Below are 5,000 nucleotides of genomic sequence, written 5' to 3' on the forward strand. Positions count from 1 at the left end.
TCCCACCCAGGCGAAGCCATGAATGACCTGCACCGTACGAAAGTAATGAGACTGGAGGACAGAAGCCGCATGATATATTTATGGGGACTGGGTGTGTCTGCTCGAGATATTTCTCGGTTGTGTGGATACAGCATCAATACAGTTTACAAATGGGTTGACCGATGGCAGCGAGAGAGAAGCATTTGTGACAGACTGAGGTCGGGTCGGTCTCGCATTATGTCCTCGGAACGCAAGAGGGCTCAGGATTCTCAGGAAGAGAATTTGCTTGCGCGTTACATGAGTGTGACCGGAGCCGCCGCACAACAGTTGAACTATCGAGAATATTTGCAAATGCTTCGCCGTCACCCCGAGCAAGACGAGATGTCATTGGCCAAGGACAAATTCTAGACGTTTAAAATTGTAAAAAGCAAGGGAATTCGGTTTTAAAAATGTAATAAACAGTATGAAAGAGAAAGAGTTTAAAGTAAAAACTGCATCAAGTTACAAAAGCAGCTCTGCGCCTCACGCGAGTAGTGCAGTGTGCCCGCAACCAAGGGAACCAGGAACCTAGTCTCCAGGGGTGTAGTGCTGTTGTCATTAGCTAAGCAACCTGCTGATATTGACACGGCAATTTTAAGAAGCCTGAACGTAATTATTTAATTCAGTTTTCCTCTTATTATTAATAAATTTGTTTCCTAATGAACCAGTTGCCGCATAAAAAAAATTAAATATATGGTTCACTCTTGCCAAAGTAGAGCATTTTAAAGTAAAGTTGTGCCTAAAATAACAAATCTATTATTATATATATATATATATATATATATATATATATATATATATATATATATATATATATATATATATATATATATATATATATATATATATATTTTTATTTTTTTTTTTTTTTTTTTTTTTTTTTTTTTTTTTTAAGGAAATGATTAGATTCATGCTACTAAGCTCCTCTGGTCACTGAAATGTAATTTTATATGTGAATTGCGCCCTGACTTTCTTCAAATAAAGAAAAAAGAATGGTTTTGTTTTATGACCTCGTTAAATCTACGGTTCTTCCCCTTGAATGTAATTTGACTGAAAGTAAAATTTTAAACATCTTTTCAAGATATACCAGTCGAAATCTTTATTCAAATATTTTTTTAATGACAGCTCTGAATATAGCAAGATATATACTATTGTGAAAATAATGTAGAAAACAACAAATAAATACCACAGTAAAATAAATAAGACAAATAACAAATAATCGGTGAAGGGAGATTCACGTCAGCCTGCTTAACAAATAAGCATCAGTACCACAGCTTTGAATTTCTGTCCAACCTCGCAAAAGAAAAGCAAGGCTTAGGATTAAATACGTAATAACTACTACATGGGGGTTAATAAAGTCTGGGATGGTCTGAATGCAAAGGATGATCAATATTATGAGACAATAATACATGAATGGTTAAGGATTTTTAAGCCATTTTTTCCCCAACAATTTACGATGCAACTCACCCGCTGAAGACCAGGGAGGGGGACAGTATCGAAAACTTGGAAGAATGAAAGAATTTAAACATTTCTTTATGATGGACATGTCTCCTTCTGAGTATACCGATTTCTGTGCAGCTGAAGAAGATAGACCTAATAATGTAACAAAAAAATTACACTTTGGAATTTAAATGAGCTGCAATGATAAGATCTGGGTGGGGGGAATCCATTGTTCCTAGACTTGCTACCAATCGTACTTGGAGTTTTGCTATGGGTTGAACTCCATCCCCATCATCTGCACCATGCACTAATTTTAGCAAAGTCTTAGTTGAGAGATCGGGTAAGCACAGATCTCGACTCATGAAACGCAGCCAGAACAAATAGCGTAGTAACATCTGCATAAGCAACAAGTTTGCTTCTATGCCCTGTTCAAATCTCCCAAGTCTCAGAAAGCACCAGCCTGACCTCCAGTGTTTTGCTATAAAGAAAGATTTAAAATTGTGTGTCTAAGTCTGAGATACAGTGTTTCATTCCAGGGATGGATGAGCCTACCATTATTTACTGGAAAAACAGACATATGAGTTGGCACATTCGTAAATGTGGCTGCAAGGAATTTTTTTTTTTTTCGTAATAACTTATGAGTGGCGCCTATCTTTGATTGTTTATTAGAGTGCATGTGATTGTTACAACTTTGCTTCAAAATATTATTTTAATGGTATGCTTTTGGGGGTGAGCTAACTTGGCTCAGCTTTTACGGATCAGTATATCAACGAAGCTCTGGAATTCCAAAAATTTTCCAATTGTCCCCAGATTTTGAAGAAGCTTATTCATAATTTTTTTCCAGTTGTAGCACGTATTTCCTCCCTGCTTTAAGCTGGTGCATGGGAGTTTACCAGATCTTCTGATCATTTTGGAAATTGTCAAAAGTTGTTTGATATACACAACAAAACTACTAGGTTGCAGTAATTTATTTATCATAGAAAAGCAGGTATTCCATGCTTTGAAGAACAACAGAATCTATATGATTCACCCTGGGACACAGATATAGTTAAATAAGCATTCGATACACATAGTATGCATGCGTGAATATATACCTGCGTATTTAGGTATTCAGGGGATCGATTACTCGACAACTTGGAAAACGGTAGAACAGTTTTAAGTCACAAATGAGTTCTCGTCATGAAAACGCGATAAAAAATCCGATTCATTGTAAGGTTCTCATCAGATTTTCACGAAATGGCTCGAACACCAATTGAGTGTTTTTCTGTCGAGTAGAAATCTTAATACACCAATCAGAGTGAGGGAGTAAAGTAGATATCGAGTAGATTGCAATCACGCTTCTGTAAGACACATTACATGCTACATGTCATGCACGCTGATAATTGTTTTTTTTTTTTAATCTGCTTTAGAATATATATATATATATATATATATATATATATATATATATATATATATATATATATATATACATACATACACACACACACACACACATACATATATATATATATATATATATATATATATATATACACACATATATATATATATATATATATGTGTGTGTGTTTATATATGCGGATATATTGTTTGTATATATATGTATATATATATATATATATATATATATATATATATATATATATATATATATATATATATATATATATATATATATATATGTATATATATATATATATATATATATATATATACTATATATATATTACAGTTCACTTCTCCTTCAGACTTCCTTGACTCTTGGTCCAGATGGCTTTGTCTGGACGTCACTTGCGACTGGCAAGTGACTTCTGGAGTCCCTGGGTTAACTTTGATTACGGTAAAAATGGGTCATTAAGTATGACAGGGATAGCTGTGGACATCTTCACTACCATCGCTCGCCAGTTAAATTTTACGTAAGTTGCATTCCATTTCTCCTTGTGATGTCTGTTGAGGGTGAATTTAAAAGCCATTAGATATGATCTTTCTAAGGTTTAATAAAAAAAAATAAGGTTTGATTCCGCATCTGAATTCTTGAGAATCCCAAAATCTTTAAGAAGTAATACAATGTTCTTTAAAGGTTTGGTTAACCATTGCTTTCAAATGTAATCAACAAAGTGTGAGACTTGGTCAAGAAACGTGACTGGAAATAAAAAAAACCCTGGGATAAGTGAAATAGTAGTCTCCACTAAAAGACATTTCTTAGTTGATTATTACAGATATGAAGACACATCACTAAATACAATTCCTAACGAAGGACGATCAAATGATGAAGCCGCAATTATTCATCTCTTCGTCTCACCCTCAGGTATGTTGTAAAAGTGCCGGAAGACGGCGAGTGGGGGCGTGGATTACCGAACGGGTCCTTCACCGGTCTGATAGGATTATGCCAGCGGAATGTAAGTCTTACATATTAACTAAAGCTAGTAAAAAATGCACCGAAGTTCCTTCGGCGCAATCGAGTTTTCTGTACAACGTATAATGCTGTTTGAAACTTTCAGCAACGGTTCATGAAACTCTTAGCCGCGCCCCATGAAACTCAGCCACCGTCAGGTGGTGATCGCAGCCACGGCCCATGAAACTCAGCCACGGTCCGGTGGTGGCCTGCGTTGTTGGTACCTGTAGCGGTGCCAGAAGTACGATTATGGCTAACTTTAACCTTAAATAAAATAAAAACTACTGAGGCTAGAGGGCTGCAATTTGGTATGTTTGATGATTGGATGGTGGATGATCAACACACCAATTTTGCAGTCCTCTAACCTCAGTAGTTTTCAAGATCTGAGGGCGGACAGAAAAAGAGTAACAGTTTATTAAAAAGCGAAAGAAGACTTTGTGTAAATGAGAATGGTGCTTGTTTACTGTAGAAGTAGGTGCGGGGTAGGGACAGTGCTACATAGCTGTCCAACACATTTAAGGATGCGTTGACAAAGGGAGTGAATAACATGAAAAATAATGTTACCAGTTTGTGGGATAAGCCTGAGAAGTTGTGGAAGACAAGGACAATGAATCATGTTTAGAAATGACGCTGTTAAGGGAAACGGTGTGAAGAAATTGTATAGGCTGCTAACACTTTGAAATGCTCACAGAGCGCAAAAGTAGGAAGTCAACTTTAGCGAAAATAAGTATAGGGAATATGTCTAAGTAAGGTGTTAGAAAGGGCAGTTGATAGCCGGAAAAGTTAGAGCATGTTTGGGTGCACACAAGACATAAGGTAGTAATGCAGGAAGCTTCTGAAGATTATTGGGAGAGCAAGAATGAAATGACGATACCTACGTAACAGTATTATATTCATTCTTGCTAGAGCGGGAGCTGCTGTACTGAACGTATGTCCTGTTGAAATGATAGTATTGAGGATTACGCTTGATAATAATGACGATGATCGGGGAGAAAAGAGAAAAGGTAAAAAGAAAATACAGGACAGAGGAAACAATTACAGGTTTAAGAACGTGCTCAGCATGAAGGATATTGTAGTTGTAAGTACAATGAAGATGATAAGCAATGTTAAAGTTGAAAAATGCAAAACGGAGCTGAAAAAATGG

The sequence above is a fragment of the Macrobrachium rosenbergii genome, chromosome 27, assembly GCF_040412425.1.
Source record: "Macrobrachium rosenbergii isolate ZJJX-2024 chromosome 27, ASM4041242v1, whole genome shotgun sequence".
Taxonomy (NCBI): Eukaryota; Metazoa; Arthropoda; class Malacostraca; order Decapoda; family Palaemonidae; genus Macrobrachium; species Macrobrachium rosenbergii.